The following is a 27,426-nucleotide window of genomic DNA, read 5'->3' on the forward strand; positions in this document are numbered from 1 at the left end:
TCAGAAATAATTGATGGGGAAAATAATTTAAAAAATATAATACAGATTTTTAATTATAAATTTTTATCGTTTGATTTAAACAGTTCAAATGAACTCCCAGAAAATGAACTACTATTAAAATTGAATGAATATTGGATAAAAAACAGAAAATTCAACATTAAGATATCATTAGATACATTAAAAAGGTTGATTAAAAAACTTAAAAATGGAATAGGTCATGACGGAATTTTTTTATTGAAAAGGGGTAGCGATCAGTTTTTGAGTTTGTTGTGTGATTTTATGAACGCCTGTTATGGCCATTGTTACTTCCCCCTGGAATTACTAGGCGGGGATATTAATCCTACAATAAAGGTCCTAAAAGGAAATGTTTCTGAATCATCGAACTACCGTCCGGTGATGCAGTCGTCACTTATCTTGAAACTCTTTGAAATGCATCTTTAAGATATTATGGAAGAAAAAATTAGTTTTAATTCATTGCAGTTTGGGTTTAAAGAGGGAACTTCCACTAGTGATGCATGCTTACTTTTTAAGGGAATAATAAACAGATACACAAGAATGGGTGATAAAGCTTTTGGCCTGTTCATCGACCTCTCTAGGGCTTTTGATACTCTTAATCATTTCTTGTTGGGTGATATAATGATTAAAAGAAATGTACCACCAGATATTGTTCTCCTCCTAATGAATTACCTGAGAAACCAAAGAGCACGAGTTTTATGGAATGGGAATAAAGGGAAATATTTTTATATGGATACTGGTGTTAGACAGGGAGGTATACTTTCTCCTTTTCTATTTAAATTGTATATTGACCATATATTGGAAGAAATTGTAAAAATAGATAAAGGATGCAAATTGGGTGTATTACGAGTGAACATCATAGCCTATGCTGATGACATTGTTTTGTTGGCTGATACCAAAGATAATCTAAGCCTATTATATGAAAATTTAAAAAGAAAAATTGAAAAGGTGAAACTAATTATAAACACAAATAAAACAAAATGTATGATATTCAAAAGGGTAGGTTTGGCTTCAAACCCAGTGAAGGTAACTCTTGGAGATGATGAGTTGGAAGTAGTGGAGGGTTATAAATATTTAGGTTTTCACATTGGAAATGACTTAATGGATATTATGGATGTCAAAATCAGGCTAAATTCTTTTTATTCTAAATTTAATTGGCTTTTTCGAAATTTTAATAATATATCTATTGAAGTGTTTTTATACCTTTTTAATTCTTATTGTAATCCTGATTATGGACTATCTGATTAGAATATTGGCAAAATATTCAGAAAGCAGATTTTTAAAGGGTTTGAAGTAGCTTATGGTAAAGCATTAAAGAAGATGGTTGGGATGCCTATATGTGCAAGTAGTCGTGATGTGGCTATGTGCAATAAGCTATTATTAAGACCTCATGTTTTGTATGTGCAAGCCAGGTATTTTAAAAGACTTTTTAAAACTTCAAATCATATTCTTCGACTTGGTTTGAGTTTTCTACGAGACGGTGAGATTTTTTGTTCATTGTTAACTTATCTTGGGGAAGTGTATGGTGTAGATTTTTTTGAAAATTATATTGATTGTAGGTCTCGTCTTCACTGGGTGCAGAGGCATGATGTTCGCTCGGGAACTGAAGTTGGTCATTTATAGGGGATGTCATGTATCAAAAAAAAAAAAAAAAAAAAAAAAAAAAAAATATTGTTGATGTGGCTATGAGTTGTATATACTAGTATGTAACTTTTGGTTTATATCTTTGTCATAGTGAATTTGTTGTGATCTTTGGATGCATATTTTTATCTTTTTTTTTAGATAATTTTATATAATTTTGTATCGTATGCATTATATGACTTTTTGTCTTTTTAAGAAGTGAAAATGTTCAATGTATTCAGAAACCCAACCTTTTTATTTGATAAAACTAGTTCATAGTTCAAAAAGTCATTCTAAATTTACTTATTTATTTATTTATTTTAAACTTATTCTATATCGTTTATATCTGCTGACTAATGATGAGGTTATAGTTTTATCTTTCATATTTTCTTATTTTTTATTCTGATATAGAAATAGTGTTTTATGTATATAAATTATCATCTCAAAATTTTACATTTTTAGTTTTTTGTAATTCTGTAGCGTTTTTAGAATTATATTGTTTATTCCTTATTTTTTGCTTTTAAGAAATGTAAGAGGGTATGGCTAGAAAAATGTTTTTCCTGGTAATGTATATTATAAGGAATTGTATTTGTCTATGTATATCAAGTATACGAAATAAAGTTGATTGATTGATATATATATTCAAATAAGCCATATATTTTTGATACATTAATGTCTGGTATGTCACTTTTCATACAAGTTTCCTGGACCAGGGTTCAACTTCCGGCCATTCAGAAGCTATTATCTTTGTGTGATTTCGCCTGGGGCTCTGATCCTGATGTCGGTAAGAGAATCCAGACATTAATGTATGAAAACATATATGGCTTATTTGAATAGGAAAAACACGTCTAAATGTGCAAAATATTATATATATATATATATATATATATATATATATATATATATATATATGTTTGTTTGTGTGTGTGTTAGTGTGTGTATTAAAGAAACATTATTTTCCTTACCCTGCCAAAATATATTAGCCAGGAGATTCGGGGTTTGTTTTGGCGGCCAGTCTGGTTGTGGCCTCTAGACGTGGTTTAACTCATTGTAGCACCCCCAATGTAGTCATTTATTCTAGAATTATACAAGTTGCACTTCCCCTGTTTGTCAATAGAACCTGTCTAAATGGTACAGTGATATAAGGACCTGGGAAGCCTTTGAGATGTTGGGTGCAAGATTTTCAACAACCCCAAGAAGAGGTCCTCTCCGTCGACCTCCACATGGCCTCATCAGTGAGGGTAATGGGGACCTTCTAAATGCTATGGCAAATCTTTTCCTAGCAAAGAAAAAACAGTGGGGCCCCTTCAGGTGTGAAAGCAATCATGACCAACAAGTGTTGCAATAAAATATTACAAGAAATGCTTAGGAAGTGGTGTAGGTCAGTGATGGACTGGTTCTAAATTGACAGAGGTTTTGATGAGGATGCTGTGTTTAGTTATGGAGTCCTTTGACTGGCCACACAGTACTACATTGGATTCTTCTCTCTGGTTACGGTTCATTTCCCTTTGTCTACACATACACTGAATAGTCTGGCCTATTCTTTACATATTCTTCTCTGTCCTCATACACCTGACAACACTGAGATCACCAAACAATTCTTCTTCACCCAAGGGGTTACTGCACTATCATTGTTCAGTGGCCACTCTCCTCTTAGTAAGGGTAGAAGAGACTCTTTAGCTATGGTAAGCAGCTTTTCTAGGAGAAGGACACTCCAAAATCAAACTATTGTTCTCTAGTCTTGGGTAGTGCCATAGCGTCTATACTATGGTCTTCCACTATCTTGGGTTAGAGTTCTCTTACTTGAGGGTATGCTTGGGCACTCTATTCTATCTTATCTCTCTTCCTCTTGTTTTGTTAAAGCTTTTATAATTTACATAGAATATATTTATTTTAATGTTACTATTCTTGAAATATTTTATTTTTCTTTGTTTCCTTTCCTCACTGGGCTATTTTCTCTGTTGGAGCCCCTAGGCTTATAGCATCCTGTTTTCCAACTACAGTTGTAGCTTAGCAATAATAATAATAACAATAACAATAACTGCTATGCTTAGCTAAAAAGGGCATTGGATGTCTGTTATAAGTCGGATGAATGTAAAGCCCTTTCTCTCCATGATGCCTTATATACCGTCCAAGAAATAACACAAAAGTCTGTGATCCGTGCACTTCTATGGGCAACATTTTTCAGTGCACTACAAGGATATGTGGAACTTGCAAGGCATATGTACATCGGTGTTAGGAATTGGCTTTAGTCTGTGCTTACCGCTGTCCCCAGTGCCGATTTGATTTGAGTGATTATATGCTAATTCAGAGTTAGCTAGTGGATTGAGTAATTGTGGATTAAAACAAGAAATACTCAAAGACTATGAAAAATATAACAGCGTCGCCAAAATATTACAAAAGTGTGAAATCTAGGAGGCAGCTGAAAGGGATAGAAAGGCTAATACAATTAATCAAAGAGTCAGTGCTACCAAGATAAGGAAAGAATTAGCCTACTGCCTAATAATAGTGATGAAATAGAATGTAGTAAAGTCACTGCAATTAAATTGAACTTTCGCCACCAAAAGTATATTAAGCAAGTTATGTCAGGTAGGAAGTGTGATAATTGTGAGCAATTTCATGATAAAAGTAAATCTAGTTGTTATGTGAGTGAAGTATTTTTCCACTACTGTGGTATTAAGGGCCACTTAGCAAGTATTTGTTGAAAAAAGTGTCAGTAACAAGGCTGCATATGTCGGAGTTGATCATCATGACGCACTGTCAGGGACATCATGTGTGTTTTTGCAACATTCTTGGGTTCAATGGCTGTCAGCAGTGGCAGGAAAGTTACCTGATACAGGTGCTGAGGTTTGTATTACTGGTGAGAGAGTGCTACATCAATTAGGGTGATAGAGAAAACAGTTCCATCACTTGCATAAGAAAGTTCATCATGTAGCAGAAAAATCAATAAGGTAGTGTACAATTTGGGTAAAATTATGGCTTCAAATATAGACATCCTAGTTATAAGTGATGTTTCTATGTTATATATATATATATATATATATATATATATATATATATATATATATATATATATATACATACATACATACATATATATATATATATATATATATATATATATATATATATATATATATATTGATAAATGTGTGTAAGTGCTCATAATTAGTGGATGCAAATTTTTTCCCATCATGTTAGTATAGATAGAAGTGCAATAAATATAGTTAAAATTTAGTAGAGAACAACTCTACTGTATCAGTGCTAAGGACGTCATGAATGACGGTAATATTCATAACAACTACTAACGTTTCCAGAGGCCGTGTAACAGTGTTTTTTTTTAAATAACTCCTAAAATAACTGATGGATTTCCATGATATCAAAGCAGGGAGCGCTTCATACAATGGCCTAATTTTGGGAAATACTCTGCATTGCCAATCACGTTTCATTAACTTTTTTATTTAAGAAAATGAGGCTAAAGCCAGTCTTAGCCACCCACACATTCCCAAAAGTGATGACGTCCCTCAGTGACGTTATAACGTTTCTTCCCCTGTACCTCCCATCCCCCGAATTGTTAAACGCCTGTTTAACTCCATAGATAATTGTCATATGACCTACCCCAAGCAATACGAAATTCTTTGTCAGTAAAAGTTCAGCATACCTGGTAATGTGATTCGTGACTTTAGACTTTACCTAAACACAAGACCAACCTTTTATATCTTACCCACTCACTTACATTGAAGATCAAGAATGAGACATATGACAGGAGACGAAAGAAGCCATGCTAACCCTACCCTTCGCACTTCAAGCGAGTGTTGGTAAAGCAATAGAAATATAATTTTCTTTAGGTTAAGCCGTAGGACTCATTCTTCCATACAACACAGGTTACTCGATACACCAATTGCCAGGAAGAAAATGACAAAGAGCATTGTTTGATATAATTTATCATATCAATTTCACCAGAGAGAGTAGCTTGAATTCCTAAGAAGGTAGACTTCTAAAAGATGTTTCATATAAGGGCATTAACATCGGCCATTTGATAAATTTTGAAATCATATATATATATATATATATATATATATATATATATGTATATATATATACTGTATATATATATATATATATATATATATATATATATATATATATATATATATATATGTATGTATATATATATATATATATATATATATATATATATATATATATGGCTAGCAGTATATTGAAATATATCATGTACTTATTAAAGTCATACTTTTCTTACCGATTTATACTAATTTTCAGGCGGTTTCTTTCTTTCTCTCTGTTGTAAATGGTGAAGAGTTTCAGCGCAATTGTAGTTTTGCAATGGTGAGGACAAAGCAACATATTTGCCATGACTAAAGTCGAATCTATATGAAATAGTTCAGAGCTACTACTACAACTGCTGCCGATGATTACCTTTCATGTACTAAAAGGGCTCTGAGGTAGGAGTCGAAGTTGGTGAAATTATTTCTGAATCCTGCTCCAGTCTTGCCCCAATAACATCATTCCAAATATACAACTCTCTCAAGGAAAAAAATTGTTTTCTATTTCTACTAATGTTTTTATTTTATTTTTTTATTTCATTTTATTTTTTTAGTCGCAAATCAAAAATTTGTAGGAGTCCGAGTAGAATATCTCTCAGTGCGATTCCACACCCCGGTTTTAAACCTCTTCTATTATGTTTGATAATTTGTGTTAACCATCTAATCATTATCTACCACCATAAAACATTTTATTGCTCTTCCGGCTCATTTTATATGTGCAGTACACAGTCTTTCCTAACAGGGATTTACTTGGTAGCCTAATAACAATGGGAATGAAGGAAAGAAGGCAAGAAGGAAGGGGGGGGGGAGTACTAGGATAGCTATAAGTGTAAACACCGAAAGAGGGTTGGGGGAACCTCTGTGTCACAGTTACGTGATTAAGTACCACTTCTTCGAAACGCTTTGAAGGAAGGGAAGAAGTTCCTCTTTTTTCTAAGAGTAAACGGGTTAATTAAGTATATCTGTCAATTCATTGGACCACCAAAAATTAGGCCAATGTTTGAAACATCCATTGCTGTAGTTTCATGGAAATTCATAAGCCGGTTTGTTAGATATTTGGGAAAAACACTATTACACGGCCTCTGGAAACGATAGTAGTTACCGTTTTCCTCTCTGGAGAGTAATGTGCCTAAGCACAGAAAGTAAATCTTAGAGGGTTTTCCGGTACTGTATTCAATACTAAGTGGATTCAATTGCTTATAATGAAGGGAAAGCTGCACATCATCCACTTTCTCCCTGATTCTGTTCCATATGCATGCCATACACCATTTCAAATTCCCAAGCATAGGGAACAAGAGGTTAAGAAACAACTAGGAGAGGATGTAAAATTTGGAGTAATCTTCCATGTCCATTCAGGCACTGCAATTGATTGCTGTGCACGAATGGTGGTAGTAGCTAAATTGAATGGAAGCCCTAGAAGAACAGTAGATTAATAAAAACTAAACAAACATTGCAAAAGAGAGACTTACTACACATTTGCCCCATTTTATATGGCCTCTAGTATGCCGATGTGGTCATATAAAACTCTAATAGATGCTTATTCCAAGTTCCTCCAGGTAGAATTAGATGAAGAGAGTCGGCAATTGACCACCTGCATATCACCGTAGGGTAGATACCAATATTGTAGGATCCCGATTGGGCATTTTTCTACCTCGAATGCATATTCAAAGCACTTTGATGATGTGATAGTTGACATTCCAAGAAAGCTCAAAAGCGTCAATGATGTTCTCTTATATGGTAACACAGTGAAAGGAGCATTTTTCCACATAATGAATTATTTACAGGTATGCAAAGAAAATGGCATTACTCTAAATCCTGATAAATATCAATTTTGCCAAAGGGAGGCGGACTTTTTGGCTATGAATTGGGCTGGGACAATTTCAAGCCTGCAGAGGAAAAACTGTCTGCCACAAAGAGTTTCCCATTTTCAGATCACCCAATCATTACTGATATATGATCCTGGTTTGGTCTGGTAAACCAATTAGCACCATTTGTGGCGACATCTTCATCAATGGAGAGGCGGACTGGGATAAAATACTGCAGGATGCGTTCAAAAAAACTAAAGACATTTTGTGTAAGTTAATTGGGGATGAGTTAACCTATTATGATAAGTCGAAACAAACCGTTGTAATCACGGATTGGTCCCGTGATGGAATGGAATTTTAGTATAGCAGCAATATTTCAATTGTGAAGAGCAAAATTCCCCATTTTGTTGCATAGGGGGATGGAAGCTAACCTTATGAAGCAGACATTTAACTTCAGCAGAAGCCAGTTATGCGGTAGTTGGAGAAGCTGCTTCTGTGGTATGGTGTTTTCAGAAAGCTAGGTGGTTTCTACTTGGATGGCCCAATATTATCTTCATTACTGACCACCTTGGTCAAATTGTTTTGGGATAGTGAGTTGAAAGACTTAGAAATCCTCTTTTGCTTAGGTTTAAAGAAAAAACATTCCAGTATAACTTCACAGTGAAATATATCCCTAGAAAGAAAATCTCAGCAGCTGATACTCTTTCAATATACACAGTAATTAAGAGTCTGATATGTATAAGCGATAGTGAAAAGAGGGAAGAGGACGAGAGTGTGTGTGTTGCAGTATTAATTATGTTACTAGTGGATGATGTCATAACATGCGACTGGAATTCCGTAAGAGACGTGACTGAAAGAGACGTTGAATATCCCGTGAGCAGACATAATGCCTAATGACATAATGCCTAAGGACATAATGCCTAAGGACAAAATGCCTAATTCCTCAACATGGACAAAATGCCTAACAGACATAATGCCTAATGGACAAAATGCCTAATGGCCTAATGGCCAAAACATCTAAAAAGGGATAAATAAAGTGACTCAAGAATAGAGGAATAAAAACTTGTAACAAGTGTTTTTTTTTTAAACAATTACTCTTTAAAAACGTAATACAGACTAAAATCTTAGTTTAAAAAAAAAAAATAACATAATATATATAAATTTATCTAATCATGATTAGGTTATTTACCAGAATTGAAGAAAATTCAAAAATTATGTGCCATAGCCCTTATATAGGATAAACCTTCATCATTATTGTAAGTTGCATGAATTTTTTTGATCCGTTCATTTACTCGAATATATTTCTTATTAACTTTTTCAACAGTTGCACCTAACAATAAACTCTGTACTTGCTTTTTCAGTTTTGATTTTTTTTACAAGCTTAGAGAGAGTTGGGTGAGTAATTGAAACTTTCTTGTTAAAAGCATGGTGCCATCCTTCTAGAAAGTTCATAGTTCTTGGCAAATTTGATTCTATTCTATGGTACACATTCCACATTTGAACATTGAAGGTTAGGCGTCTTCGTCGACATCTCTGAACTATTCCGAGCCATGTAATGTCAAAATATTCAAATAATTCACTCAGAATTTCGTCAGTTTCATGGTCAATTGAAGTAAAAAATTCTGTGGAAAGATCAGCCACATCCTCTGGAAGAACAAAAGCAAAGGCTTGTATTTGTTTGATTATGAAAGCATTGTCTGTGTACCAGCGCTGGAGACCAAGATTTTGTATATTGCGCCAAAGACATTGACTGAAATGAAAGACACAGCCATTAATTGAAGTATTTGGAAAACAATTCTTTAAACTTTTTATTGCTGCTTGTTCATAATCAAGAGTCACAGACTCTGAGAAGATCTCTACTAATCTCGATTAATTTATTCAAAATTGCTAATTTTGCCTGGAAGGTATTTTGTTCATTAGGCATTATGTATATTAGGCATTTTGTCCATTAGGCATTATGTCTGTTAGGCATTTTGTCCGTGTTGAGGAATTAGGCATTTTGCCCATAGGCATTCTGTCCTTAGGCATTATGTCTTAGGCATTCTGTCCTACTACCGAATATCCGATGCTTAAGAATATGGTAGCTGCTGGTTGTTGGCCAGATTCAAGAAATTTAGTCGACTCTAGTCTGAAGCCATATTTCAATATATGAGACAGACTTAGCATTGTAGACGAATTGGTGTTATATCCATATGATGAAGGACACATGCACCTGGTAATACCGCTGCCACCATGGGACATAGTTGTTTCCAGCCTACAATCAGGCCACTGAGGTTCTGATTCAATAATATGTAGGGCACAGCAGGCAGTATATTGGCCTGAAATGGAGGGCCAATTGAAACTGAAGATGATGTATTGCTAAGAGGATGACACAATTCACGGTCTCAGCTGAAAGAACCACTACTGTCTACCCCACCCCCTAAATATCCTTTTCAACAGGCAGTTGCAGGCATGTTTCAGGTTTGTAGAAAACAATATCTTGGATATGCAGATAGACTGACTGGTTGGCTGAAAGTTGCCTCCTTTCCAAATGGCGCTTGTACTGCTAGGCTGGTTCTACTCTTCTGACGATACTTCATGTAATAGGATGCCCATGAAGAAATTTCTCTTGATGGAGTTACCAACCTTGTAAGCATGGAAATGGCTAAATATCTACAAAAATGGGGAGTCAAGACGAAAATATCCTCAACCCAATACCACCCAATTCAAAGGGAGGGTAGAAGCAGTTGTACGAGAAGCAAAATGAACAATTCAAGATAACGCAAAAAGCGACGGAAACCTAGATACAGATAATTTTGCAATAAAGGAATGTTATATGTACACTAAATATATGTATATTGTATAAAAAAAATTGAAAAAGGCTTAGTTTTTTCATATATGTTAATGTAAAAATAAAACAATTCATTTTTTTTATATGTTAGTGTAATTGTGAATTGAAAACATTAATGTGTTCTTCTACGAGAGTTCAAGAATCTGCTTCGACGCCAGCCGTCTGATGCAAGAGAGCTATACAGTACAAGTTGATTCGGGAATGGGTCCGTCGCGTGGCGTCATGTTGCTTATGCTAATCCTGGGTGCTTCTAGTGCGTCGCGAACATTCAGGAGTATTTGTCACACGTATATAAAAGGACAGGGGAAGCGAGAGGGAGGAGAGACCTGACTGAACATTACATGTGAGTGGAGACATTTCAGCTACATCCACTGTGACCTGGAATTTGTTACTGAATTTGCAACGATATTATATCTTGAAGAAGATAAAGGAGTTCAAAGGCTCGTCTGTTCAACGTCAGAAGCTGTTTCCACATGTAAACCTTATATTTCTAAAACTACTTAACGTCATCCGTTCCTCACTGCATAGAAGTTTGTGAAGTCAACTCGACCTACTTCTTTGTAAGAACATATGTATATTACACATTAGTTATGGTGTAACATGAATATTTTGGTGGATCTTGTCTAATGCTGTAAATATTTGTTGAATCTTAAATATAGTTATATTTTCTGTTTACTGGCTATCATTTTTATCTACTGTTAATGTTTTGCTCTTGTTTGATTAACGTTATGAGTCGATTTTGCATAATCTACGTCGTGTGCAACAGCAGTTGAACGTAACAAGGAATACGTCTTTAAGAAACATTGATAAATCTCCAGCACAATTGGCAATGTGCCGACAACTTATATATATATATATATATATCATGAATAGGTTTATTTCATTAATTAAGAGATAAAGGGAGACAGATAAATTATATTGATTCCGTTAACAAGTACATTAAGAAAGACCACCAAACTTATTGACCGAAACTTTGCGTATAACTTCACTCTTGAGGGAATCTGGGTATTTTCATTTTGAATAATGGCTAGACACCTTAATAAAGAGAGTCAAGCCAAGTTGTTATAGGAAGTTATTGAGTGTTTTGTAAAGCAAGCAGTTTTGATCCATAACACCTACTTCTCGTGAAGACGAAAAAAGTTGTAAAGAGGTAACGCTGGCGCAGGCCTGATAAACATAACATTTCTATTATAACGAAGTGTGTTGCCGGAAGTCCAATCACGTGAACTGTACAAGCCGCCATTTTGGAAAACGCCCCTAAACCCACCGTACAAATAAGGAAGAATTTGGTTATGGCAAGCAGTCTAGTCCAGCCAGTATCCCTGTCGCAGAAAAGTCTGTACGGCCTTATTGGACAGCCCTGTCCCTTGCCTCAGGCGTTCGCCTACTACATTCTGTCTTTAGAATTGGACAGATACCCTCTAAGCAACAAAGTTTCCCGACTCTGAAATTGACGCCATCCTGACAAAGATAGAAGGAATCTTCGAGGAAGGCAGGATACTGAAATTGATGCCATCCTGATAAAGATAGAAAGAATCTTCGAGGAAGGCAGGATACTGTCTGACTCCTGCAATTCAGTTATAAGCTCAAAAACTTGAAGAAAAAGAGAAAAGAACAAGAGACCAGTCCACAGCCGAAGAAGATGGGAAGCAGCAAGGCGCCCCTCAGAGGGGAAGAAAGTCTACGGATTTTTCCTTCTAGAATCAAGACTCAACAATTTATATATTTCTGTCCTACGGCCCAGTGAACTTTTATTGTTTAATTTCATGCACAGTATTTCCCATAGTAAAGTATGAAACTACACAGTGCTATCCATACCCCACATTCCTGAGAAATTGCCTGATCATTTGAAATTAAGAATCAACTCTGTAACTTTGATATTAAAGAACATTCTAATTCATGATTATTTAAGCCCCACTATTAATCAGTAATTAATTGTAGGTGGTTTCACGCACACAGACACACACACGCACACACATACATATATATATATATATATATATATATATATATATATATATATATATATATATATATGTGTGTGTGTGTGTGTATGTATATATATATATATATATATATATATATATATGTATATATATTATACGAGTATATATATATATGCATATATATATATATATATATATATATATATATATATAATATATATATATATATATATATATATGTGTGTGTGTGTGTGTGTGTGGGTGTGTGTGTGTGTACATTGATAAATAATGATATTTAGAAGTATATTTATTCTGTGTAACATATCAAATTAGAAGCTAGATAAATCTCGAAGCGGTATGTACTTATTTTACGATAAACTGTGTATGCAAGATTTATTTACATTGATTACCATGTTAGCCACCGATCATCTCTCCCAGGGCAAGATGACAGCAGTCTTCACTTAAGCGCTACCGTTGGTCGATATGGGTCTCGTGGCATCTATGGTGAGATATCCATGGGTTGTGGCCTGCAGACAGTCATCGTGTTTTGACTTATTGCAGCACCCCAAACGTAGTCATTTATTATATAAGTTGCACTTCACCCGAGTCTCAATAGAACCTGTCTACAGAAATCAAGTCTTGTTGTATAGTCTTGGGCCACATATTTGAAAGCTCTAGAGCCTATATTAGACATACATCTTGGTTCCAATAATTTGAAATCATCTGTCACTATCCTCGTGTCTGCACGATGTGTGGCAATTCTCTAAGATATTTTGGACGTCCGGTTTTGTTAACTTGATGGGTTATCGCACATATCTTAAACTCTATTCTAGCTAATCAATTAGTATAGGAGTAATTCTTTCACGGGGTGTGACACCTTTTATCAGTCTTGCTCCTCTGTTTATTATGTTTTGTAATTTCTTATGTTGCATTTTGGGTAGATTGCAGTCGTCAATGCTAGTAATAACAGTTCATCACAACTTTCTTTACAGAATGTTCATCCAGATACTTCTTTATAAAAACAATGTCTCTACGATGCTATCCAGCAGTTTTTACTACATTATTTATTTGACCATTGAGAGACAAGTTGTCAGATATCGGAACTGAGTTATTATTAACATTTATTTAGATGTCGCCCAAGTTTCTTAAGTTATTTTTCCTTCCAATCACTATATTCTCAGTTTTATTTTCACTTAGTTTTAGTTGTTTAATTGTCACCCATTCCCTATCACTGCTAAGAATTTGGCTTAAAGTTTCAACAGTATCATCAATGACATTTATGAAGTAAAATTAAGTATCATGGGCAAATAGTTTAAACTTCACTGAATGTCTCTGCAGTACTTTTAATAGACCAATAGTATAGATGCAAAATAAGATTAGGCCTCGTACACACACCCAAGGGGTACCTCTCTGTTTAAGGGTTCATATGATGAATAAGAATTCCCAATTCGTACACATTAGTTTCTGTCAACCAAGTAATAATCTTTTAGATACTCAAAGGCTTCATCCTCAATACTGATGTATCGTAAGTTATTTAGTGGCAGATCTTGCACAACTGTGTCAAAAGCAGCGCTATGATAGAGTAATATCAAGATTGAACATTGTTCTCATCCATCATTTCTGGCAGATCATTTGCAACAGAACAATTAGCTATCTCCGTAAAATATGATTTTTTGTATGCCTACTGATTGCCTGGTAATGCTTTGATTTTTTTCTAAGTGACTAATTAGTTGTTCAAAATTTACATATTCTAGCGCTTTTGAAATCAAGGATAGATCCGAAATAGGTCTATATGAGCTCAATTCCGAATAATCTAAAGGACTTTTACAGAACCGGGGTAACTATAGCCCCTTTCTCAGATTTGGGAAACTTACCCTCATCTATACCAGTATTTACTATTCTTCCAACTATGTCAGCAAGACTAGAATAGTTTCTTCCTCCCGTTACATCGGATATTGGCATCGCCACATCGGATCAATCAGCACAGTTTTGGTTTTGTCTCCAGAGAGGAAGAGATGTGTTGCTGCTGTTCCTTGCAGTTTGTTTTCTTTGCCCTCTTGATACTCTTAGTGACTATCTTTTGTTATTCAGTATAATTAAATCTCCTTGAATATATCCGTGTTCTGAAACAGCACTAATCTCATATGGAATTTTCATAAATGACCTAATTCTATTTTCTTTCAAAGAATTCTAGAAATTTATTAGCCAGTTCTTGGTCTACAGTGAACACGAACTGGCTGATAAAAGCTACCCTTGAAGTAGCTTTTTTTTACATCTCGCATTATTATTATTATTATTATTATTATTATTATTATTATTATTATTATTATTATCATTATTATTGGTAGTAGTAGTAGAAGTAGTAGTAATAGTATCACTATTATTATTATTAGCTAAGCTACAACTCGAGTTGGAAAAGTAGTATGCTATAAGCCCAATGGCTCCAACCGGAAAAATAGCCCAGTGAGGAAAGAAGACTAGCCTATATGAGTTATTGATATTTGTTGGTGCTTCTTGGATATCTATCTTTTAGTATTCAGTTTTCTTCCTCTTTAATAAGTAATTATATTGGCACTTGACGGTTTTCTATTTCATCCATGCTGTTTCAATTTTTATACGACTCCACTTTCTTTGCGTCTTTTTTCCTTCGTTTTCTCTAGTTTCATCATCGAACTAGGATCTATCCCTAACAGTCATAGTCTTTTCCATCAGTGGACACATGGTATCATATTCAATTTTGCTCGCCTTATTGTTTATAATTATAAGACAATCAACACCCATAGAGCCCAAATAAAAACGCTGGGTGGTCATTCCATGACTTAAAACTAAGACCAACATATGGGGATATGCTGGACTTAGTTTTTGCACAATCAGTGTTTCAAGTCAATTGGCGGAATCCAATAACTCACAAAGGCTGAAGCAAAACGATTTGATGCGTCATTCATCCCAAGACTGAAATCACAATTAAGTAATTTCGTTTTTTTTTTTTTTTTTTTTTCTTTCTTTCTTATTTCAATCATCTCGATGAACATACTGAACTCCTCAAAAAAGATATTTGTATTGGCTCTCGGAGGTTTGTAAACTATTACGATAGATATTTTTTCTTGTTTTTCATGTGAAGTTTATTTCCATGTTTTTAAAACTTTTACACTAGTTCATTTTATCCTCTTAAAATTGAAATAGCCATCGAGGACGAAAATGTCCATGAATCCCATAGCCCCTCCAATCCTCCATTAACTTGCCTTTTCTCGAAACATGAAATCTAACCATTGTCAAAGTCATTTAACCATGTTTCAGTTAACGCTGAAGTGTGGTTGAAATGAATAAAAGAATATAAAAGAGTAAACAGAATCACACAAATTGTCACTTCATTTACTGCAGGCTATATTGGAACATCGCGACTCAATCGGAGTGTTTCATCAAAGTAATGTATTTAATCAACTCACCTTCAAGTGATATAAAAAATCAAACTGACCTGATTTTCACTGTAGAAAAGTTATTTCTGGTAGAACACTGCCCAATATCCTATTAATCCATCATTTACTCGTTAACTATTAAGAATGTATCGCACACACCCGATCTGTTTGTGGTGGTCTGATGGAACATATGGTAGATCAAGTGTTACTTTGTGGTGGTCTGATAGAACATGAATTATATTAGATCAAGTGTTAGACTATAGGTCCCAAACTGCGTTTATCTACATCACTCCGACAATACAATAGACTTACAATCCTTCAGACACTTGTGGTAACTGGACTATGTTTACTGTACGTGGCAGGAATAAGTTACTTCAAATCTCTATTGCTGCTACACTTCAGAGGCTTTTCTATGCATGCACCATCTTTATATAAGAATTACAATAAATACCTTAATGTGGTCTAGTTATACGGACACCAATAACATGGCTTATTTCCTTATTACATCTAAATATCGGAAAAAAAATAATCTCACCTATATAATAATGAACAAGTGTCTGGACACACACACGCATATGTATGTATGTATGTGTATATATATATATATATATATATATATATATATATATATATGTATACATATATATACATATATATATATATATATATATATATATATATATATACATATCAGGACACGCACAGCTCTCCCCGTCACTTGGGTTAGGAGGAGACGGAGTAGTCATACACTGGTGAGAGGGGTGTGTGTGTGTGTGTATCTATCTAAAAATTCATCCTATTAACAATAATAATGTCCATGTAATTCCCATTTGATCTCTTGCACGTAACATCAGCAATCTGTTTAGTGTATGTTAATATTTAACATTCTCTTTTGCAGTCAATGTTTCTGGGCTATATCACAAGACTTCATTTCACGCAACAAGATTTGAAACTAGAATTATGCATTTAGATTAAAGAAGTTTAAACGAGGGTGGTGGAACAATCTCACTTTCTTTATGACTAGAATATCAAATTTTTATTACGTACGTATCTTAGGTGTATATAACAATTTTCTTTCCTTACAGTTAGAAAGGTACAGTACTATTACAAATTTACTATGAATATCATAGTAAATGTCACTACTGAATCATCATAAAATTATGAAAACAATGAAAATTATGCAAATAAGCTAAAATTATGATGATAATGATATTAACCTACGCTTACGGTATCAAACCTAAATTATTCAAATCTTGCAAAGCACATCCAACCGGTGGAGACGTTTCAGATGACTCCTCTCAGTCCCACAGCTTGGACGGTTTGATTTATGTTTTTGAATGCAAAAGGTCTGATCATTGTTTCTACAGTAGAGTTTTCTAAAGAATTCAAAAACCTATTTCTTACAGACAAACCGGTAGCTGTTTCTTTGGAAATTGACGTTAAAGAGTGGTAGGTCTACCCCTTGTTGAAATGAGCATTCTTGCAATTTCAAACAGGTCAATGTAAATTCTTACTTTCCAAATGTAGCTGTATATAGTGCAACTAATAAATCATTCCATGTCAAGCATACCTTCTTATGATTCATTTGGTGTGACTAATGGCACTTAAAGTTGTTGCGAACGAGTGAAATTCTGTAGTTTTCTCTTTTTCAGATTTTCTACGAATGAAATGGTGATATGTTGTTGTATATACAATTGAAGAAAACTTATTCCATCTTTCTTAGAGTGGGGTAATTTTGATAATTAACAAATAATGGTGTTCAATTGTCTGTAATGCAAATGAGAAAACCATACTGGGTAAATATGTATGCAAACAAAATATTGTTTTGAATTATACCAAGTGGATGATTACTGATACCATTATATAGCATTACACGTGACATTACAATGAAATATTTAGATAAACCTTGGTCCAATGGCATGCTAATTTCTATATTCCTATTGTGTAACATTGTCAGTACAGTATTCTCCAAGAGTCACTCATTCAAGCCATTTACCTTATGATGATACTAAGTTTACTGTCCCATATCAAAGATTCATCACAGGAGTCAAAATAAGCTTGATTGTCAGTCACATCTATGGTGATGTCAGCCTCCGTATCATCAATGAGATGTACCACACTTTGTGGAAGTTAGCTTCCATCGAACTAGTCAATAACATACAAATTACTGACCAGCAAGGCTGGCATTACGGTACGGTACGGTACGATTGATATTTGGTTTGAAAGTACTGTATGGAATTACGGTATGGTCATATTGCCAAAGTATGATTGATTGATTGATTATGGGTTATCAGGTATCCTGACATAGGTACGTTTCAGGTACGGAAAACTGGGCAAAATTCAGTATTGTACCGTACCTTAGGCTTCGCTATATCAATAAATATTTACTCATTCATATTTGACTGCTTCAGTAACTGCACAAGTAGATCTCTAAGCCAGTTTGTAACACATCATGCATCTGTATGTGTGAATGTCTGGAATTACCTAACTGATATGTATGTGTATAATTCTTGAGGATCACAATACAAACATTTACAGCATTTACTATATAATCTTATATTGTCCGTTTGGCTTCTCCACACAGCTTGATTATGAATGTGCCTTCTGCCCAGTACTGATCTTGTTGTTGGGCTAAGCAGTCTGTTCTTTAATTGGTATAGCCATAATAGCCACAGAGCAGCGAAAAATATTCTGTTATAACCAGTTTCTGGAACTTTCAGATGAGATAATTTTCATGATGTGTAGACTGAAATATTAGATATAGTTGAAAAAGAATAATGATTCATAGACAGAGCTGTTATCCAACAATTGTTGCATTTAGAAAACAAAAGAGAGAATCCATAATATTCTTTTTTATTACAAATGTTTTGACTAATAAGTTCTCTTTGTTTTTCTAGTATCTAGAGTCCTACTTATGAACATAACGAATTCAAATTCTTGTTATCTTTATGACTACAGGAGGTAGAGTATATTTTATTGAGTGTTTAGTCGTAAAATATAATATAAAGGCATAATCTGTAAATTGAACATGCACCTTACTTACTTGGAATCCAAGCTATACATAAACACACACATCCACGCACACACACACACAAGCACACACACACACACACACACACACACATATATATATATATATATATATATATATATATATATATATATATGCAATCGTTTCTAGTCCACTCTAGGACAAAGGCCCTAGGCATGTCCTTATTCATGGCCAGTTTTCACCACCAAGCTAGCCAACTGCTGATTGATGATGGTGGGAGACTTTTGTCTGACCGCTCATAGCAATCCATGCTACAGTAGTATGGGTCTCCTTAACTAATACAATTTTACTGATTATAACTATACCTAAACCTTTCGACCCGTTAAGGTATCCCCACTTATAAAGGCATAAGGTGTGTGTAATAAAATGGATTTTGAGCGAAGCGAAAAATCTATTTTTGGGTGAGATGGCCATGTCGTCCTGATAGAAGTTCCTTAAAGTAGCTTCCTAAGGGATATATGTACTACAGTGATATTCCCAGAGAATTTTACCTTTAGGTATCCAGAATTCTAACTCCTGACGCGAATATCCTTAAGATTTCTCCCAAGGATATCGCATAATATCAGCGGATGCATTCTTGACACGCTTCCATAGCAATCTGCACCCCAAACAGCGTTTTGGCTTCGAGGAGGATGTGGCAAAATAAAAGGGAGCCGTCCAAAGGCTCTCCTCGCTCTCGTAATACTATTGGGAATACAACAGCGCCATTCCCACGATGGCGGACATTCCTTGTAGCATTGAGCGTGGTGTTACAGATACATTACCACGGGAGGGATACTGTGAAGATCTTTTCTTTTAGAAGAGATGGGTGGGTCCATCAGGACGACATGGCCATCTCACCCAAAAATAGATTTTTCGCTTCGCTCAAAATCCGTTTTTTGGGCTCAAGCCATGTCGTCGTGATGGAAGCATACCAGAGCATTAGTGTATCTGTGGATTTTTAATCAGTGCCTTAACCTTATAGCAACCTTTTCTATGGTCATGGGGACCACATGAGACAAGGGACGTTACCGTTATTCGTCACCATCACTAATCATAACCAATGTTAGTGCTTCCTGCCTCCTACAGGGAAGTGTCATTCTAGACAGTAGAAAAGGGATCTTGAGGTTAACATACATAGTATGACCAAACATAAGTACACACTGAATATACAAATAGTCTCATAGTTGTATATTTTGCTAAAATAACATCAGTGTCTCTTATATCTAAAATTTGACGCATACAAATATATGAGGGATACTTACTTTGGTAAGTTGAAGAACTCTGGCATGTATACATACAATTGTCTGCCGAAGGTGGATGCACTACATTCTAATAGACATTTATTACTAATAAATGACTAAAAGATGTTCAGTAAAACGAATGTAGTATGACAATGGGATTATACCTGTAATAAGTACATAGACTATATTTCCTTCTTGAAGGAAGAAATGATGAGTGCCACTCTCAGACTGAAGAAAAATTATAAAACAATTTCTCTTCATAATTCCTGTACTGGTTACTTCTATCTGCACTGTGTACTTCGTACACCGGCACTAGTGCTATCTGTATAATTCCACACCTGTGATTTTGAACAGAGCTAGTGCTATCATGGTAACACTTAATTAAAGTAAGTCACACCTAAGAAGGGTGACCACTTCTCCCTTTAATTGACAGTCCCAGTCAATTAGCTGTTCATCGTAGAATTAGACGGCAGGTTAAATATTCTACCTGGCGTCACCACATATTGCTTCAGATCATGGATTTGTCTAGCATAGTGTATGTAGAACACTCTGGATGATTCTCATCCGTTACACGTGCGAGGACATGTGAAGTCCCAAACCATAAACTGTTTACCACAGTAATTAGGGGGCAGGTTTTAATACACTACCTGCCGCCACTACGAAGTGTTTAAGTTCATGCACTTGTTTTGCATAGTGTTTGTAAAACACTCCGGATGATTTCCATCCAGTGTATGAACGAATGCGCTCAAAGTCCATATACTGAAAGAAGTTCAGTGATGAAGCAATCTTTCTCGGATCATGACCTGCGGTAGTACTGTCCGGATCCACTCTATGAATAAAGTAGGTGAGCTTCGCCCTTAGTTGTTTTAGGGATAAATTTTATCCAGAAGTTTCTCCTTTAAAGAGCTGCCCTCCCCTGAAGTCTGAAGTTCTACGAAGATAGACCTTTAGACACTCTACAGGACATAGAGAGACATCTTCCTTCAGAGGGCAGATTCTCCAGGGACCCCACCTCTTAGTGGGTAGCTCGTTTTTAGCGAGAAAGGATGGATCAGGAAATAGATTCAGTTCTCCCACTTCCGTGAACTGAATGTGACCCTTATCTCTGGATAGGGCCACTATTTCACTAACTCTAGCCCCGGAGGCGATAGCGAACAGAAAAATAACCTTTTGGGTTAGATCCTTAAGAGAACAATCTTCATTGTTCACAGATGAGGCATAATGTAAGACCTTGTCCAAAGACCAAGAAATGGGCTTTGGTGGTACCACGGGCTAAAGCCTAGCATATGCCTTCGGAATCTTATTAAAGATTTCATTCGCCAGATCCACTCGAAAGGCATATAGGAGAGACCTAGTCAAGGCTGACTTGCACGTATTTATCGTATTGGCTGCCAGACCTTGGCTATGAAGGTGGACAAAGAAGGACAGACAGAAGTTCATTGAAATTTCTTTCGGTCCTTTTGCTTTGACAAACGCAACCAACTTTTTCCAGGAAGACTCATATTGTCTTCTAGTTGACTTGGCCTTGTATTCTTCTAAGAATTCTATATTGCCTTTTGAGATCCCAAACCTTTTTCTAACCGCTAGAGCGAGAAAATCATGAAATGAAGGGTTTAGGTTCTCTGTGATAAAACGAAGGCAGTTAATTTCTGAATCTTTGGAAATATACCTAGGGTCAGAGCTAGGACCAGCCTCATCTAGTCTATCAGCCCCACCAGAGGATCCTCGTATGGAGCTATATAGCGAGGTAGTTTCCTGAAGACGCTCGTGATGAAGAGGTCGAATTGCAGTTCCGGGAGTTCTTCCCATCTGGGAGGGAATATGTCTGCGCCCATGGACCATTCCAACTCTATCAGTTTGTATCGAAATAGAGTATCCACCGTCACATCGTGGATCAGTTGTAAATGAACTGCTGGTAGGTGCCGTCCCTTTAGGAGAGGAATGGGAACTTCACCAAGACTGAATGAGACGTTCGAATGTGACGTCTTATTATCACTTCGGTCTCCCAGATCAGTCGTAGGGAGTCTGATCTGTGTGGAGGGGGCTTCCCCACCCATGAAAGGACCAGCAGAGTCTTGGGACTTTCGTGCTCTAATTTCTGTTAGAGAAGCGATTAAAGAGGGACCGATCTCAGTCTTTTTTTATCTCTTCAAGCGTTTGATGTGTGTTTTCTCCAAGCTCTTAACGCATCTTTCCGGTGTGCCCTTAGCACCAGGTCTGTCACTATAGCGAACTGGGGAAAGTTTAGCGCTTTTTCCTGTTTTCGTTTTGGAATTCTGACTGAATACCTGAGTCTCTTGACAGACCTCACGAGCTCCTTTTATATTTCCAAAGGAGAGGAGAGTTGATGTGACTGAGGGCTTCGACGGTTTTTTAAACCTCGAAACACCTGAGCTGGAGAAAGTCGAGACTTCTAGAAGCTTATCTTGCATCCGTGATGTCCCAGGAACCGGGTCATCTCTTTGAATGCACATTGGCTGGACACTTCGGGTGCTGTCCACTCCAGCCTCTTGATCAGGTATATTAATACCTGAACTATTTCTAGGCTTGAATTTGACGTGACTAAGTTCGTCAATCCTTTGAAGATACTTAGGACTGTGAGTCCGACACGTATCTTCTTTAGGATGAATGTTACTCTCTGTAACGTGAATTTTAGATAGAAGGAAGGGGGGTGGTTGACTGGAAGGTTCCGAAGGACACCTTTCAGGTCTGACAAGACTATGAACACCCTTAATTGGAACAAGGTCCATATGTTCAGAAGGATTAACATTCAGAACTTTCTGTTTTTTATGAACTTGTTGAGTGGCGACAAGTTCAGAATGGCTCATTGATATCTTGAGTCCTTCTCGTGAACACGAAGCAGCCTTCCCTGGAACTCGATGAGCTAAAGTTTTCTTACTACCTGTATGCTCTATAGCTCTCAGGTATACTCCTCCAGGAGGGTTTTGAACTGTAGGAGAAGGTAAGGAAATGATGGTAAGGACATTTCTGTTTCCCATCAATGGCTCATCTTGAATAGGCTTTGGACCGAAGGATCGAAGGTCCTGCGATCCTGAGGGAAAGTTCCTCCTAGCCGAAGCGTCTTTATGCTTCGAGTAGTCAGTAGGCTTAGACTTTTGACCATCTGCCTGTAGCACCGTGGTCACTGGAATAGTGGGATGTTGTTGAGCAGCCCGGATATTTCCAGCATTTCCGATCTTCTTTTTAGGTTAGGGACCCACAACCACAGAAGATTTTCTCTTTGAAGGAATGCCCCATTTTTGGAGAAGACCTATGTTCTCCATGGTGGCATTCTTAATTACTTCCTTAGTGACCTTGTGTGGGACGAGGTCTTTACCCCAGATGTTGGAAGATATTAGCTTCCTTGTTTCGTGTTTAACTGTTGCATCAGCGAACACAAACTCTCTACATGTTCTCCTAGCCTTCATAAAAGCGTAAAGGTCCTTCACCAAGATAGCCATATGCATTTTGGCTATGACCATGAGCATGTCTGGGGTACTTTCGTAGGTTGAACACAACTCTATGTAGTTTTGTAGAGAAAGGGATGTCGCAAGTCTGTCCTTTAACTCCTGTTCATTACACAAGAGCAACTCAGACAATTTAGGGAGACATACCTTGAATTGTCGACTTGCGACGTCCTTGTCTAATTTTCCTACTAAAAATGTCAAATGGACTTCCTTCCAATCCTTTTCCTGTCCGGGAAAAGCTGGTGACAAAGGCTTGCACTCATTGAGTGTGGGACATGGCTTACCCGCCTCTACCGCTTTGGCAACAGAAGTAAATGCCTTCCCCATAAAGGGGAAGGAGAGTGAAGTAGGAGCAAGAAAGGAAGGGTGTCCGTTATTCAGTGAGAATACCTTCGACTCTGAATAACCCGCCTTTCTTAGACTACCTGAAAGGGTAGTCTGTGCCTTATCATGGTCGAGAATCAAGACCTCCTTTGGTTCCGTTCCTTTTCTTGACCTTGGTTCGTACTTCAGTCGAACCCAACCATTAGGGAAAGCATCAAAGCTTGGCCAAAATAGAATTTTGTCCAAAGGAACAGCACCTGTTTTCTCTGAGATGCAGAGATTGCCATTTGAAATCGGCATCTGCTCCGCGAACCTCCAGGGATTGGTTATGGAGCATGTTGGTAGGTCTTGATTCATGGGTCGTTTGACTGACCCCTGGGAAGCGACAAAAGAAACTTTACGAAGATCTATCTTGCGTTTTACTTCCTGCTTTTCGTTTTGTCTACGAAAGCTCTCTATTTGATTCTTCAGCTGGATACATAATTGTACCACATTATCCAAATTAGGGGTAGAAGACGAAGATGTGGACATCGATGGCTCTAAAGCCAGCACAGGCGGAGGAAATTCCGACGCAACATTTTCCTCTTCTACCTTGGGGCATTTCTTGCCCTTAATCCCAAAGGTTTTCTGGCCGTCAGGGGATGTAGTTAGCTCCTGAGGCACTACTGTTTCCTCACTTGCTTCCGGAAATAGTAGCTTACGCAACCCATCATTAGGTAGGAAAGGTCCCGGAGAGATCTTTTGAAAGCCTCTCACCCAGTTGCGTAATTTATATTGAGCTGTATCCCTAGTCTCTGTAGACTTGGGATTTTCAAAACCTTCGGACATTAATGTCCGACATATATTGCAAACCTGTGGGTTCCAATAATGTAGGGATCCGGAAATAATATTGCAGGGGGCATGAAACCTGCAAGTATTATGACCGTAAAAATACTTACTCTTGGCCTTGCAGAGGACTGCAGCACAAGGTATCTGGCGTTCCTCCTGTAAAGAAAGGAAAACCAAATGAGTATACAATAGATTATCTCCTTGACAATCAACATGCAAATGTCCTTTACAATAGAGTAGCTTACGATAGTAAGCTATAAAGGGATAGTAGGAGATACATACTTGTGTACCCCTGTGAGCAAATGCTATTACCTCCCCTCAGTATTAACTACATGGAGATTTCTCTATAGAGTAACTCCAAGTAGAAGGACTCTTACCCCTAGGGGTAGAGAAGTATCAAATCACTGTCCCAAAATAATGTTAATACTGTGGGGTCAGGATGACTGATTCTCGATCAGAATATTGAAGAAAACTATTCATTCAATATATGAACGGTACCAGCAGAATGCTCGTACAAGGGTACCCAAGGTATGTCAGAAAATACTACTGTATCATGGTACTGTAGTTTTCTAATTGCAGTAAGTCTATATTGCAATTTACTGGCTACTGTACATCATGTATTGTAGTCTAGTCATTATGCTGCCTTCATAGTAGCATATGACAGTATGGTCCATCTAGCATGAAGCCAGCTGGACTAGGAAAATAAAGACATATATTTGTATATCCCACTCAGCCTATTTGCTGTAGTCTTCCTACTATATTAAAATATAGAGTTTACTGATCAGGGAGACTCAAGGAAAAAGGCTCCACCCTTTAAGGGTTATGAGTGTATTACTCCTGCCTTGAAGTGTTTAATATTGTAGGGTAATCCTAATACTGATTTCTAATCAGGATATTGAAGAAATCATATTCATTCAATATAGGATTGGGCTCAGCAAATCCAAAATATATTGGAAATAACTACTACTATGAGATTCAGGGCCTCTGTAACACTGTTTTTTCGCAATAATTTTTTATCTATGAATTTCATAAATATAACGCTTCTTCAGAATGCACATTATATCTACACATAAATTTTGACTATATTCTGCATTACGTAGGTTGAATAAATTTGGTACTTATAATGTAAAAGTGACGTTTTTTGAAGACGGGCCAACTTATTCAGAGAAAAGGTTTCGAACGCACTCGTTACGTAACTTATGACGGCATTTCTTCCCTCTTTCTCGATCAATGATTGGCTATACTTAACGAAGGCTATACCTCTGCCAACAATGACACAAAAGTTTAAATAAAAGCAAAGCAGTACACCTTTATGAACTCTGAGACCTCTCCACTGATAATTGTCATAACGAACAAACCAACAAAATATGTTAATAAATACAAAAACACTTCGATTATTAGTCTAACTCCCAAAATAAGTTTCCTAAGAAATTACAGTCTACTTCATAGGTCACAATCAGATTGACAAGGTGTAGGGAATAGTTGGTAATTTTCAAAAACGTAGTAGACAAGCTTGATTTGATAACTGCTATATCCAATGTCAAGCAATTTTTATTTATTGTCTATCTACCTACGTATTTACTGTGAAAAAAAAAAAAATAGCCGGTACCGTATTTTGGCTTTAAACCTTCACCAATAATTATCGTCAGAATGATGACTTCATGAGGCTCCACCCACTTTGGCCTCGTTATAATTCAGGATAACACTGAAGGCTATCATGGACATTCTTGGATCAGAAAATTTAAATTCTGGCTATAAAAACTCATTTCTCGAATAGTTGTAAGAAGTGCTAAATGATCCTCAAGGATCCTAGCAGTTGGCCTAAACGTTTAATTCATGTATACTACTGTTGCGGCACTACTGCTACAGTAGTATTACTACGCTAGCACAGTTACCCCACCCACATTTATGTATCGTTCCGCCATTCATAAAGTCTTTGTCATGTTTTTTTCACTGTGCAATAATCCATGGCCTCCTCAGAAATTAAGTTTAACATTAGATGATAGGTTATTTCATTAAGCTGACAAATTGTGGCAACTGGGTATGTTATTGCCGATGTTGAAGCTAAAGATAAAGTATGGTATCATTCCTTCATTGCATTATCATCTTTACTACTATTTGTTTTGCTACATGTAGTAATTATTTTAAAGGATAAATGAATTATGTACACTTTACTTCTATAAATTCCCATTAGATGTACAAATAAAACTCCTAAAACTATTCATGATTTATTTACAAAATGCAGTCATGCCCAAAACATAGCCAACATGGTCGTACGGCCTAAGAAGAAGAAAAAAAAATGATATCGGATGATCCGTTGGTCTGATGGAGAGTTTAGCAAAAAATTCTTATTTTAACAAAAATAGTTATATAAAGACTGTTTACATACAATCTCTCTCTTTCTCTCTCTCTGTGGCATAGTGAATAGTTAATGGAAATGTTCAAAAGCCTGAATGACATTACAAGTATTATAATCATGTTACGCTAAATACAAATCAGACCATAAACATTGGATTTAAACTAGAAACTGAATGATTACCTATTCAGGCTATGGTAAATATGGCCACGGGCTTTCTCTTGACTGTATAAAGTTGCAAGTCGTAAGACAAATGCAGTTTTGCAACCATGGGGGCAATTCCAAATCCTGCTAGCCATTCTTGACTGTTATGGGTTCCAGAGCCGATGGAACAAGGTGAATGGGTGTCTGGTGGATGGGCGGGGCAAAATTTTGTCAAAAGGTGTTTATATTGCTTACGTAATGAATGTTTTCGACTCTTGGCTCGTTATCACTGGCCATGGCGTCGGCTAGATCATTTTTACTCAATAAAAATTA

The sequence above is a fragment of the Palaemon carinicauda genome, chromosome 15 (genome assembly GCF_036898095.1).
Source record: "Palaemon carinicauda isolate YSFRI2023 chromosome 15, ASM3689809v2, whole genome shotgun sequence".
Classification (NCBI taxonomy): domain Eukaryota; kingdom Metazoa; phylum Arthropoda; class Malacostraca; order Decapoda; family Palaemonidae; genus Palaemon; species Palaemon carinicauda.